This window comes from Ranitomeya variabilis, chromosome 3, assembly GCF_051348905.1.
Source record: "Ranitomeya variabilis isolate aRanVar5 chromosome 3, aRanVar5.hap1, whole genome shotgun sequence".
NCBI lineage: Eukaryota > Metazoa > Chordata > Amphibia > Anura > Dendrobatidae > Ranitomeya > Ranitomeya variabilis.
The window spans coordinates 239,338,049-239,353,575 of NC_135234.1; positions in this window are offsets into that span (position 1 = coordinate 239,338,049).

The following is a 15,527-nucleotide window of genomic DNA, read 5'->3' on the forward strand; positions in this document are numbered from 1 at the left end:
TTTAGAAACCAAATAATATTAAAAAAAAAAAAAAAAAAAAAAAAAAAAATAGGCTTGCTATAGCCCACTGAATGAGAGATAGCACACACAGCAGTGGCACACAAGCCCTGACTGAGGCCAATATTTTTCTCCCACTGATTGATGTAGTGTTTTTGTGTTGAGGTAGAATTTAGAACACAAATCACGGAAAAAATAAATAGGCTTTCTATGGCCCACTGAATGAAAGGGAGAGAGGTGGCACACCCAGGAGTCAAGACTGGCACACAAGCTGAAAGGGCAATATTACTCTCCCACTGTTTTTTTATGTATTTTTTGTTTTTTCAGGGAGACTTTAGAAACCCAATAATATTTAAAAAAAAAAATAAATAGGCTTTCTATGGCCCACTGAATGAGAGGGAGAGAGGTGGCACACCCAGGAGTCAAGACTGGCACACAAGCTGAAAGGGCAATATTATTCTCCCACTGTTTTTTTAGGTTTTTTTTTTTTTTTTCAGGGAGAATTAGAAACCAAATAATATTAAAAAAAATAAATAAATAGGCTTTCTATGGCCCACTGAATGAGAGGGAGAGAGGTGGCACACCCAGGAGTCAAGACTGGCACACAAGCTGAAAGGGCAATATTACTCTCCCACTGTTTTTTTAGGTTTTTTTTTTTTTTCAGGGAGACTTTAGAAACCAAATAATATTAAAAAAAAAAAAAAAAAAAAAAATAGGCTTGCTATAGCCCACTGAATGAGAGATAGCACACACAGCAGTGGCACACAAGCCCTGACTGAGGCCAATATTTTTCTCCCACTGATTGATGTAGTGTTTTTGTGTTGAGGTAGAATTTAGAACACAAATCACGGAAAAAATAAATAGGCTTTCTATGGCCCACTGAATGAAAGGGAGAGAGGTGGCACACCCAGGAGTCAAGACTGGCACACAAGCTGAAAGGGCAATATTACTCTCCCACTGTTTTTTTATGTATTTTTTGTTTTTTCAGGGAGACTTTAGAAACCCAATAATATTTAAAAAAAAAAATAAATAGGCTTTCTATGGCCCACTGAATGAGAGGGAGAGAGGTGGCACACCCAGGAGTCAAGACTGGCACACAAGCTGAAAGGGCAATATTACTCTCCCACTGTTTTTTTAGGTTTTTTTTTTTTTTCAGGGAGACTTTAGAAACCAAATAATATTAAAAAAAAAAAAAAAAAATAGGCTTGCTATAGCCCACTGAATGAGAGATAGCACACACAGCAGTGGCACACAAGCCCTGACTGAGGCCAATATTTTTCTCCCACTGATTGATGTAGTGTTTTTGTGTTGAGGTAGATTTTAGAACACAAATCACGGAAAAAATAAATAGGCTTTCTATGGCCCACTCAGTGAGAGATGGCACACACAGGGATGGCACTGTAGCAGAAATGCCAATCTTAATCTCCCACAAAAAAAAAACAAAAAAAAACAAAAAAACTGTCCTACAATTACTATCTCCCTGCAGTAATGTAAGCCAGGTATGGCAGGCAGCAATAGGAGTGGACTGATGCACAAATTAAATAAAAAGTGTGGACAAACAAAAAAGATAGCTGTGCAGAAAGGAAGGAACAAGAGGATATGTGCTTTGAAAAAAGCAGTTGGTTTCCACAGTGGCGTACACACAGCAATACAGCTATCACGGAGCCTTCTAGGGCAGCCCAATGAGCTACAGCGCTGAGGGGAAAAAAAAAAAAAAATAGCTTCCACAGTCCCTGCACACCGAAGGTGGTGTTGGACAGTGGAAATCGCTGCAGCACAAGCGGTTTGGTGGTTAGTGGACCCTGCCTAACGCTCTCCCTGCTTCTGACGAAGCGGCAGCAACCTGTCCCTAAGCTCAGATCAGCAGCAGTAAGATGGCGGTCGGCGGGAACGCCCCTTTATAGCCCCTGTGACGCCGCAGACAGCAAGCCAATCACTGCAATGCCCTTCTCTAAGATGGTGGGGACCAGGATCTATGTCATCACGCTGCCCACACTCTGCGTTCATCTTCATTGGCTGAGAAATGGCGCTTTTCGCGTCATTGAAACGCGACTTTGGCGCGAAAGTCGCGTACCGCATGGCCGACAAGCACAGGGGTCGGATCGGGTTTCATGAGACGCCGACTTAGCCAAAAGTCGGCGACTTTTGAAAATGATCGACCCGTTTCGCTCAACCCTAGTCATCGCGAACCGCACCGACCGACATTAAATGATGTCAGAAGATGGGCAGCGCTAACAGCGCTAGGCCAAGGGATAACACGACAGCGCAGACTCCTGTACAGCAAATAACAACGCTCAGGAGGCTGCACCCAGCACCAAGGTGGGATTCTTGACATCTGTGCTGCGTCTCATTACAAAGGGAACTCGCGCCTCCAACACAGTTTGACTGTATAAAGGGCTAAATGTTATACGTGTTTCATTCAGCGTGTGCAAGGAGCAAAATTAAAAGAGCAACCTTTGACTTGTGCAGCACTACTGCTGCATAAGCTGTGGCTCTTCTACTTTGTAACCCCTGAGGGGGGGTTAAAGGTTACCTTTGAAATTGGTTCAAGTAGGCTTCGGCCTACACTCTGCTCCCCCTGCAGAGCCCGGGCTCCAACACCGCCAGTTGGGGCCCGGTACTGCTAGCTGCACAGAGCCAAACACCAGCCAATGTGTCAGTGGGGTTCAGCACCGCCAGCTGTTCCCCTGCTGTGCAGCCGGCAACGTGTCCTGCAACAGCCACGCAGGCACAACAGACCCAAAGCTGCCGCCAGTGCAGGCTTCGGCCTACACTCTGCTCCATCTCCTCCTCCTGCTGACCCCGGGCTCTAACACCGCCAGTTGGGGCCCGGTACTGCTAGCTGCACAGAGAAAAACACCAGCCAATGTGTCAGTGGGGTTCAGCACCGCCAGCTGTTCCCCTGCTGTGCAGCCGGCATCGTGTCCTGCAAAAGCCACGCAGCCACTTGCTCTTGTACCTTCTGCTCCCCATCCTGGTTCCAGTACCGTCAGCTGGTTCCGGGCAGAGCCTTTGGCTTAGGTGCCTCCCTCTGGGTATCCGAGTTCCACCAACGTCAGGTGGTCCTTGGTAGTGCTTTCAGGCACGGGTACCTCCTGCTTAGTAACCGGGTTCCAGTAACGTCAGCTGGTCTTCGGTAGTTCCATTGGCTCTTGGACCTTCGGCTACCCATCCGGGTTCCAGCACCGTCAGCTGGTTCTCGGCAGTGTCTTTTGCTCTTGTACCTTCTGCTCCCCATCCTGGTTCCAGTACCGTCAGCTGGTTCCGGGCAGAGCCTTTGGCTTAGGTGCCTCCCTCTGGGTATCCGAGTTCCACCAACGTCAGGTGGTCCTTGGTAGTGCTTTCAGGCACGGGTACCTCCTGCTTAGTAACCGGGTTCCAGTAACGTCAGCTGGTCCTCGGTAGTTCCATTGGCTCTTGGACCTTCGGGTAGCCATCCGAGTTCCAGTTCCATCAGCTGGTTCTCGGCATTTTCTCAGCCTTCTTGTACCTTCTGCTACATTTCCAAGTTGAAGAGACTAAACACGATGACCCGGAAGACCACCCCTAAGATGACGACGACACCAGAGACGACAACCACCGTGATGACGACGACCCTGGAGACGATGACCCCGAAGACCACCCCGATGACGACGACCCCGGAGACGACGACCCTGAAGACCACCCCGATGACGACGACCCCGGAGACGACGACCCTGGAGACGACGACGACCTGGAAGACCGAGAAGCAGAAGAACAAGAGGCTGCAGAACAAAGAGCAGAAGAACATTAAGCATAACACTAAATATCAGAGCAAAAAATATTATCTAAATTATAAGCAGAAGAAGACTAAGCAGTGTATGGGGGTGAGTCCGTTCCTCCTCGTGGTGCCCCTGGATAAAGCCTGATGCTGCAGGCCAAACTGAACGCGGACAAATGTAACTCTTTTGTGACAGGCAGAACGGAAGGTGTAATCTTCAAACTTTTATAGATAACAACTACGGGAATGCCTGTCACAAATAAGAATATGATGAAGAAGTAGAATATGATGAAGATAATAGTAAAATAAAAAGAATATGAACAATGTAAGAAAAAAAATAATAGGTAGAAGATGAAGAAGAAGATGAATAAGGTGAAGAAGTTGATGTCAAAGAAGCTGATGATGAGGATAATGAAGAAGAAAGTGTGGGAGAAGTAAAAAAGAAGGTGAAGGGCGTGGAAGTAGTGAAACATCAATATCTGACAAAATAAAAAAAAATTAACATAGTCAAAATCTTTCTACCGCCGAACGTCATAAAAAAAAACAAAAACCTGCTATTCTATTACATTGGGCTAAACCTCTGTGCCTTTAATGTCTCCGCCACGTCCCCCAATACATCCTACATTATTCTTAGTTGTTTTCCTTCATGCAGAATGAACCTACAAGTTTATAAAGGGTTTATTTTAATTCCGATATTTTCGTCCCATTGACTTGCATTGGGATCGGGTATCGGTATCGGATTAGATCCGATATTTTGACGGTATCGGCCGATACTTTCCGATACCGATACTTTCCGATATCGGAAAGTATCGCTCAACACTAACTACCACCCAAATAGCAGTCTTCCTATCAGTGATAGGTAAATCTGTAATGAAATCCATGGACAAATTAGTCCATGGTCTTTCTGGAATAGGCAATGGAGCCAATTCCCCAGCCGGCCGCTATGCCTGACTTTGGCGCGTGCGCAGACTTCACAAGCAGATGCAAAATCTTTAATATCCTTATGCATGGATGGCCACCAAAAAGTCTAGCAATGGCTTTCCTTGTGGCAGTAACCCCAGGATGACCACTTAAAACAGAATCATGAAATTCCTGTAACACCCGCAATCTTAGGTACAAATAATTTGGACCCTGGGGAAGTAGTAGGAGCCAATGAATGGGCTATACGAATCTCCTCTTCCAGCTCCGAGGTTACCATAGACACCACAATACCCTGAGGAATAACAGAGGATGGAGGTTCTGGAGGAGAAATGGAATCTAGACTATTTGATAAAGCATCAGCTTTCACATTCTTAACCCTTTCCCGACCTTTGACGCAGCGTATGTGTCATGAAAACCTGTGCCAATCTGACCTGTGACGCAGCATATGCGTCATGGTCGGATCACGCTCTTGCAAGCCGGGTGAAAGGGTTAACTGTAATTTCACGCGACCTGCAGGGACAGGGGGAGTGGTACTTGAGCCTGGGGGGTGGCTGCTAAAAATGACGTTTCACTTTCACTTTCAATCAGAGCGATAGTAATATTTCATCAATGAAAATTGGTGAAATATTACAATCCAGCCATGGCGGATGCTGCAATAGCATCAGCCATGGCTGGAGATCGTGATCTGCCCCCTCCACTGCCACCGATCTCCTCCCCTCCGTCCTCCGTCCTGTCATTGCTGTCCTCCGCTCCCCTCCGTCCTCCTGTCCGCTCCCCCGGCAGTCCGATCCCCCCCATTGTCCAATTTCCCCCCCTCATACTTACCAACCTCCGGTGTCCCTCCCGGTGTCCATCCATCTGCTCTATGGGCGCTGCCATCTTTCAAAATGGTGAGCGCATGCACAGTGCGCCCGCCGAATCTGCCGGCCGGCAAATTCATTACAGATACATTTTGATCGCTGTGATGGGTTCTATCACAGCGATCAAAATAAAAAAAATAATAAACAAACCCCCCCTTTATCACCCCCATAGGTAGGGGCAATAATAAAATAAATAAATATTTTTTTTTCCCCACTAGGGTTAGGGCTAGGGTTAGGGTTAGGGTTAGGGTTAGGGCTAGGGTTAGGGTTAGGGTTAGGGCTAGGGTTAGGGTTAGGGTTAGGGCTAGCGTTAGGGCTAGGGTTAGCGTTAGGGCTAGAATTAGGGTTAGAATTAGGGTTAGAACTAGGGTTAGGGTTAGAATTACGCTATGTGCACACGGTGCGGATTTGGCTGCGGATCCGCAGCGGATCGGCCGCTGCGGATTCGTAGCAGTTTTCCATCAGGTTTACAGTACCATGTAAACCTATGGAAAACCAAATCCGCTGTGTCCATGGTGCGGAAAATACCGTGCGGAAATGCTGTGCTGTATTTTCCGCAGCATGTCAATTCTTTGTGCGGATTCCGCAGCGTTTTACACCTGTTCCTCAATAGGAATCCGCAGGTGAAATCTGCACAAAAAACACTGGAAATCCGGAGTAAATCCGCAGGTAAAACGCAGTGCCTTTCACCTAAGATTTTTCAAAAATGGTGCGGAAAAATCTCACACGAATCCGCAACGTGGGCACATAGCCTTAGGGTTAGGGTTGGAATTAGAGTTAGGGTTGGAATTAGGGCTAGGGTTGGAAATAGGGTTAAGATTAGGCTTGTGGTTAGGGTTAAGGATAGGGTTAGGGGTGTTTTGGGGTTACAGTTGTGGTTAGGGTTGGGATTAGGGTTAGGGTTGGGATTAGGGTTAGGATTAGGGTTAGGGTTGGGATTAGGGTTACGGGTGTGTTGGGGTTAGGGTTGTGGTTAGGGGTGTGTTGGGGTTAGGGTTGTGATTAGGGTTATGGCTACAGTTGGGATTAGGGTTAGGGGTGTGTTGGGGTAAGTGTTGAAGTTAGAATTGAGGGGTTTCCACTGTTTAGGCACATCAGGGGTCTCCAAACGCAACATGGCGCCACCATTGATTCCAGCCAATCTTACATTCAAAAAGTCAAATGGTGCTCCCTCCCTTCCAAGCCCTGACGTGTGCCCAAACAGTGGTTTACCCCCACATATGGGGTACCAGCGTACTCAGGACAAACTGGGCAACAACCATTGGGGTCCAATTTCTCCTGTTACTCTTGTGAAAATAAAAAATTGCGGGCTAAAAAATAATTTTTGAGGAAAGAAAAATTATTTTTTATTTTTACGGCTCTGCGTTATAAACTTCTGTGAAGCATTTGGGGGTTTAAAGTGGTCACCGCACATCTAGATTAGTTCCATGGGAGGTATAGTTTCCAAAATGGGGTCACATGTGGGGGATCTCCAATGTTTAGGCACACAGGGGCTCTCCAAACGCGACATGGTGTCCGCTAACGATTGGAGCTAATTTTTCATTCAAAAGTCAAATGGCGCTCCTTCCCTTCCGAGCCTTGCTGTGTGCACAAACAGTGGTTTGTGACCAAATATGAGGTATCGATGTACTCAGAAGAAATTGCCCAACACATTTTAGGATCCATTTTATCCTGTTGCCCATGTGAAAATGAAAAAATTGAGGCTAAAAGAATTTTTTTGTGAAAAAAAAGTACTTTTTCATTTTTACGGATCAATTTGTGAAGCACCTTGGGGTTCAAAGTGCTTACTATGCATCTAGATAAGCTCCTTGGGGGGTCTAGTTTCCAAAATGGGGTCACTTGTGGGGGATCTCCAATGTTTAGGCTCACAGGGGCTCTCCAAACACGACATGGTGTCCGTTAAAGATTGGAGCCAATTTTTCATTGAAAAAGTCAAATGGCGCTCCTTCCCTTCCGAGCCCTGTCGTGCGCCCAGACAGTAGTTCCCCCCAACATATGAGGTATCGGCATACTCAGGACAAATTGTACAATAACTTTTGGCATCCAGTTTCTCTTTTTACCCTTGGGAAAATAAAAAATTGTTGCTAAAACATCATTTTTGTGACTAAAAAGTTAAATGTTCATTTTTTCCTTCCATGTTGCTTCTGCTGCTGTGAAGCACCTGAAGGGTTAATAAATTTCTTGAATGTGGCATACAGACCCCTCAACTGACTTAAAATGTGAGGTGGTTCCTAAAAAAAATGGTTTTGTAAATTTCGTTGTAAAAATGAGAAATCGCTGGTCAAATTTTAACCCTTATAACTTCCTAGCAAAAAAAAATTTTGTTTCCAAAATTGTGCTGATGTAAAGTAGACATGTGGGTAATGTTATTTATTAACTATTTTATGTCACATAACTCTCTCGTTTAACAGAATAAAAATTCAAATTTAGAAAATTGCAAAATTTTCTAAATTTTAGCCAAATTTCTATTTTTTTCACAAATAAACGCAAAAATTATCGACCTAAATTTACCACTAGCATGAAGCCCAATATGTCACAAAAAACATTCTCAGAACCGATAGGATCCGTTGAAGCGTTCCCGAGTTATTACCTCATAAAGGGACACTGGTCAGAATTGCAAAAAACGGCCAGGTCATTAAGGTCAAAATAGGCTGGGTCATGAAGGGGTTAAACCCTGGCTTGAATGTAATATAAAAATTAAATCAAGAGAAAAACAAGGACTATCTGGCCTGTCTAGGAGTCAATTTTTAGCAGATTCAATGTAAGCTAAATTCCTGTGATCGGTGATCACCGTAACTGGATGAACTGCCCCCTCCAAAAAATGCCTCCATTCCTCAAAGGCCAATTTGACAGCAAGTAACTCCCGATACCCAACATCTTTGTTCCTCTCCACTGGTGAAAATTTTTTAGAAGGAAAAGCACATGGACGCAGGTTAGCCAGAGTTTTGTGCCCCTGTGATAAGACTGCCCCCACTCCAATCTCCAAAACATCCACCTCCACAATGAATGGTTCTTGGAGATCTGGTTGGATCAGAATAGAACACTCTTTTAATCTTTCAAAAGCCCTGATAGGACCTGGCGACCAAACCTTGAGATTCATCTCCTTACATGCAAGGTCAGTAAGTGGTTTAGCAATCTGTGAAAACCCCTTGATAAATTTTCTGTAATAGTTGGTGAATCCCAGAAAACGCTGCAAAGCCTTAAGATCACAAGGTTGCACCCAATCAATTATGGCCTGCACCTTCCCAGGGTCCATCTTACACCCCTCTGCTGACAAGATAAACCCCAAGAATGCGATCTATTGCGCAGAAAAAAACACAATTCTCTAATTTAGCAAACAGAGAGTTCTCCCTCAATCTCTGTATAACAACGCGGACATGTTCCTGGTGAGTGTGCAAGTCTGGCGAGAAAATTATAATAACATCAAGGTATATTACAACAAATCTTCCAATGCAGTCAGAGAAAATATCATTCATAAAATTTTAAAACACGGCAGGTGCATAATCTGAAATGAATGACAAGGTTTTCTGATAGACCCTCACATGTTAAAAACGCCATTTTCCACTCATTACCTTTCTGAATGCATATTTAATTGTAAGCCCCTCTAAGATGAAGTTTAGAAAACACCCTGGGCCCCAGAAGCTGATTATATAGGTCGGGCATGAGTGGAAGTGGGTAAGTATTTTTAACAGTGATCTTATTTAGTTCTTTGAAATCAAGGCAAGGAAAAATCCAGCAGCTATAGGGGAGGAGGAAACACGGATATGACCCTTCTGTAAACTTTTGGTAACATTCTTTCATGGCAGCCCATTCAGACTCTGACAAATTGTAAAGGCAAGCTTTTGGCAACTTGGAGGTAGGAATAAGGTCAATAGTGCAATCATAGGGACGATGGGGAGGTAGTATTTCCGCCTCTTTTTCTGAGAACTCGTCTCCGAAGTCCTTCAGGTACCCAGAAAGACCCTCCAGACTAGCAGAGCATATTTCTACATTCTTTAGACATTTCACAATCTCCTTCTGACACCAATCTATAACTAGATTGTGAATCTGCAACCATGGAAACCCCAGTACCAATCCAGCAGGTAATTTATCCAACACAAAACAGGAGATGGATCCGAGGTCAGAGTACCAGGAGGATAACGGATCAGAGCTAAAGGGGTTAAGCAGGTGGATGGTCAGAACGAAGTCCAAGGTCAGACAACAGATCAAACATACAGAACTCCAGGCACAGAGGGGCACAAACCTCACTAGTTGGATGTACGTCTGGCAGTGGTCTGGGAGAAGCTGTTCAGTTAAGTAAGCATGGCAGTCATCCAGGATAGTGAACACTTGGAGACAGCTGACGCCTCCCAGTCACAGACTGGCTAGTCGAGCTGTCAATCAACACACTGACAGCTCAGCACACCCCTGAACCAGATTGGATAGCCATGCTGTCAATCAAAGTACTGACAGCTTCAGCATGCCCCTGTACTGGATTAGACGGCCGAGCTGTCAGTAACTGCATCCCAGACACCCTGAGGGGTAAAACCGTGACATGGCTGTGCAGTACTGCTTAGCCGCATGGCGAGATTTGGGAGGAATTGAGCGTTATGTACTTCCTAGAGTGCAGATTTTCCTAGAATAGTTCGCAGACTCCATATACAGAGCCCTTAAGTGCTAGAAAATAAGAACACCCCCCAAAGGAATCCCATTTTGGAGCTTAAACCACTTTGGGGAATTTATCTACAGGTGTAATGACAATTTTGACTCTCTGGGTGTTTTCCAGAAACAAATGGTAATGGATGTTGCTGAGGAAAATTGCAAACTGCCATTGTTGTGACCAATACATTGAAATGACCAGTATGTTGTAGTGAACAGTACATTATGACAAGCTCATCCTTTTGGAGACACGCAGAGGTAAATAGGGTGGACTTTCACCACCATCACTACAGAAATGCTTAAGATGTGGATGCTAAATGTGGTTTAGACACACTTGGGTTCAAAAAGAAGTGGTGCATTTGGATTTGGGAGCGCAGAATTTGCTGAATTTCTTTTAGAGGGTTATGGAACCATTTCACTTGAGTGAGGACTTGGTTTTTTTGTGGACTGAGTTGAAGCTTTTAGTGGGAACATTTAGCTGGCGTTCTACGCTGAGCATTTACATTGAGGTTTCCATCTAAATCTCTGATTGATGTGACAGAAGAAGCCCCCGAGGGATCCATTTATTATAATAAGGCAGCAGAGTTACTCTGGATTCCATCTGCCCTTTTTTCAGTGTTGTCCTTCTTTTCAGAAGTGCAGAAAACTGTGGTCAACCTCGCTTTTATGCTCGCCTAAAAAGGCGGACACCACCGGAACACAGGTCCTATGTCATCCACAGTGCCTCCATCTGCCTCAGTATAGGGAATCTTCTGCTAGAGGTTCCATCTGAATCACGTTTTTCAGAGATTTACTCAGAAGCCCTGGTGTAAGCGCTCAACGCAGAGGGCAGGATAAATGTTCACCGAGCTTTACTGCGATCTTTGGGAGGCAGAATGAAAAAATCTACAGCAGGTGAAGAATTGCTTTTTAAAAAAATCTTTTTATGCAGTTCCTCATATGGTATAAGTGACTAGACCACTTTATTCTTTGGGTTGGTGTGATTTCAGCGATACCAGATTTATATCGGGATTTCCAAATTTTGGGAGGTAGAATTAAGAAAAGCCAGCAATTCAGGAATAGTTTTTTTACATTTTTTTTATACCGGTCCCCATATGGCAAAATGACTAAAGCAGCTTTTTTTTTTCGGGTCAGTATGATTACAGCGATACCCCTTTTATATCATGTTTTTATGCTTTGGCGCTTTTACACAATAAAAACTAATTTATAGAAAAAATCATTCGTTTTGCATCGCTTTATTTTGAGAGCTATAACTTTTTATTTTTCTGACGGAGCTTTATGGAGGTTTGTTTTTGGCAGGACAAGATTATGTTTTCAGGTGTACTATATTTATTTACATTCGTCTTTTTTATCACATTTATTGCACTTTTTGTCTGGTAGTATTATGATAAGGCATAGTTTTTTGGCTTTTTTTATGGTGTACACTGAAAGCGTTAACTAGTGGGACAATTTTATAGGTCTGGTTGTTTCGGACATGGCGGTACCAAATATGTGTACTTTTTTGATAATTTATTTTTCTACCTAAATAAATGTATTGATTGGATTAATATATTTTCTTTTTTTGGTCTTTATTTGGGGATTTTTTAAATACTTTTACACTTTAATAATTTTTTTTACTTTTATACATTGTCCAAGTAAGGGACATCACTGTATAGTGACAGATTGCTGATCTGATACTCTGCAATGCTTCTGCACTGCAGGGCATCAGAGCAGCGTCTGACAGGCAGGGAGGAGGCATGTCAATGCCTGCGCAGGCGCTCACAGGCCACCTGTCCTGCAGAACCCTGAAGGGCCACGCGGCCATCTTGTGGCCTGGGGTCACAATGCAGTCCATTTACACAACGTGTTTGCATCGCATTGTGCCGATGAAAGCAGAGAGCGAACTTACTCCCTTTGTGATGCTCCTCGATGTTGCTGTCACTATTGACAGCGGCATCAGAGTGATTAAACATCTGCAATCGGTGCTAGCACCCATCGTGGGTGTTGCTGCAGGGTGTCAGCTCTCACATAGTGTGAGCCCGCGCTATCGTGGCGCCGTTCCTATGTGGTATTTTGCGGGAACACAGCTCCCACAGCGCCGTACTTGTACGATGCATGTCAGGAAGGGGTTAAAGGCCGCCTGGTTTATTGCACTCTTATTTAACCATGTTACCAGAAAACTTACAAAATACAGCATTTGTCTGGCAGAAGGTAAAATATAAAGTAACAAGTCCATTCAATTGTGCTGGTTAGCCCACATGGCTTAGTACATGGCAAAGGACATTTAATCCAGGATACCTGCATTCTCCATACGTCCAGCTTTACTTAACACCAAAAAAACATCTCCGGAACTTGCCCCTCCACACCCACCCGCACTCAAATGCTCTAGAAAGTTGGGTATTTATCCTCTGGTATTTATCCTCTGGAATCCTCCTACTCTACTGCTATTCAATCATACTAGCACTAAACATGGATGATTAACCTGTTGTGAAATTGGATTTTGGGCTCCCCCGGTGGCCACTGGTGGAATTGAACTGGTGTGCATCATCCTCTCTGTTCACCTGTTTCCATCAGGATGTGGCAGTCGCTATTTAGCCTTGCTCCTCTGTCACTTCCATGCCGGTCAACATTGTAATCAGAAGCCTTTCTGTGCATGTTCCTGCTGCTAGACAACTCCCAGCTAAGTTGGACTTAGTCCTTGTTTGTTTTTGCATTTTGTTCCAGTTCACAGCTGTAGTTTCGTTTCTGTGTCTGGAAAGCTCTTGTGATCTGAAATTGCCACTCTGATGTTATGAGTTAATACTAGAGTCTTAAAGTAATTTCAGGATGGTATTTTGATAGGGTTTTCAGCTGACCATGAAAGTGCCCTTTCTGTCTTCCTGCTATCTAGTAAGCGGACCTCAATTTTGCTAAACCTATTTTCATACTACGTTTGTCATTTCATCTAAAATCACCGCCAATATTTGTGGGGGCCTCTGTCTGCCTTTCGGGGAAATTTCTCTAGAGGTGAGCCAGGACTATATTTTCCTCTGCCAGGATTAGTTAGTCCTCCGGCCGGCGCTGGGCGTCTAGGGATAAAACGCAGGCTACGCTACCCGGCTACTGTTAGTTGTGCGGCAGGTTTAGTTCATGGTCAGTTTAGTTTCCATCCTTCCAAGAGCTAGTTCGTATGTTTGCTGGGCTATGTTCTCTTGCCATTGAGAACCATAACATTAACCCCTCTCATCACTTAGGCTAGGTTCACATTGCGTTAGTGGGTGATCGCTAACGGACAGCGTTGCACGGCGAAAATGTCGCAATTAACGCCGTGCAACAGGTCCGTTAGCGCACCCATTGACAGCAATGTAAATTTTGCCTGTAGCGCATCACTAGCGCGTGTCTATTTCGGCTCGCGCTAGCGATGTGCCGTTCTTTTGCAGCGCGCCTCGGACGCTGCTTGCAGCGTCCGCGGCGCGCCCGAGTTCCGTTCCCCGCTCTCACAGATCGGGGATCTGCGAGAGCGGGGACGTTAGCGTGACCCCTGAACGCGGCCCCTACAAAAACATTGCGTTAGCGCAATCCGCAAGCGCTAGCGCTAAACGGATTGCCCTAACGCAATGTGAACCTAGCCTTAGTGTGCTGGATGATTTTCCTTAGGTTTATATATATACACAGTCTGGCAAAAAGTAAGAGACCACTGCAAAATGTTCAGTTTGTCTGATTTTTCTCTTTCTAGGTATTTTTTTGAGTAAAATGAAAAATTGTTCATTTATTCTATAAACTTCTGACAACATGTCTCCGAATTTCCAAGCAATACATTTTTTATTTTTTTTCTGAAAAAGAAAAATGGTCAAAATTAAAAAAAAAACCCTCTGCTTTCAGACCTCAAATAATGCAAAGAAAACAAGTTCATAATAATTTAGAAACAACAATACTAATGTTTTAACTCAGGTAGAGTTCAGAAATCAATATTTTGCGGAATAACCATGTATTTTAATCACAGCTTTCACGCGTCTTGGCATGCCTTCCACCAGTCTTTCACACTGCTTTTGGTGCAAAAATTTAAGCAGTTTAAGCAGTTCTTTGTTTGGTGGCTTGTGACTATCCATCATCCCCTTGATTACATTCCAGAGGTTTTCAATGGGGTTCAGGTCTGGAGATTGGGCTGCCAATGACAGGGTTTTTGATGTGGTGGTCTCTTAATTTTTGCCAGAGCTGAATATATATTTATATATAGACTAGATAGAGGCATGATGCTATCTCATCAGGAGGGTGGTAATATCACAATGGGGGAAGGCTTTACAGCATTGAGAATTTCTCCCCCCATGTGCTCACCCACCTACCCACTCTCTCTTTCCCCATGTGCTGACTTCTCACGTCTGTGCTCTCTTCTTTGACCTGTCTACCCCATGTGCTATCCCCCTTGTCTGCTGTCTCTATCCTTCCTGTGCTGTGTTCTCCCCTCATATGCTGTCCCGTTGCACTTATATGCATTGTTTTTGTCCCAGAGATGCTGTTGCTCTTCAAGAGTCTCATTTGCCCGTTGTTGTCTTCGATGTTGTGCCTTTACTGCTTTCCTTTCATTGTCATTGGCGTAGTTTTTAGAAGGAGCCGTGTTGGCATTGATATTTGCTTTTTAAAGGGGTTTTCCCACAAACGAAAGTTCATTTGAAAAATTGACTGTGTCTGACCGTGAACAGAATGTGCCATAGCTCCTGGGCAGGGGAGGAAGCAAAAGACAATACTGACATTACAGCACGAGATCGCAGAGGATACATTTTGTGAGGTAAAGTTGAATGGAGCAGGTCAGATATGACCTTGGTCAGATGCAACATCATTAGAAGGGACATCTTTAAAGTTTAAAATCAGAAATATACCAGAATGGTAACCCATGGTATAGTCTCCTTCATGCTGTCATGCCCTGACCCATCTGCTTTCATCCACAGGTATGTCTGAGCAATCTCTTAATCCAGAATACCCACTGCACCCCAGAATCTCATGTACTCCTCTTCCTCTGTCCTAACTGGTACATCTGAACTATCTCATAATCCAGAATACCCACTGCACCCAGAATCTCATGTACTCCTCTTCCTCTGCCCTAACTGATACGTCTGAACAATCTCTTAATCCAGAATACCCACTGCACCCCAGAATCCATGTACTCCTGTTTCTCTGCCCTAACTGGTACGTCTGAACATTTTGACCTTAATGACCTGGCCATTTTTTGCAATTCTGACCAGTGTCCCTTTATGAGGTTATAACTCAGGAACGCTTCAACGGATCCTAGCGATTCTGAGACTTTTTTTTGTGACATATTGGGCTTCATATTAGTGGTAATTTAGGTCGATAATTTTTGCGTTTATTTGTGAAAAAAAATGAAATTTGGTGAAAATTTTGAAAATTTCACAATTTTA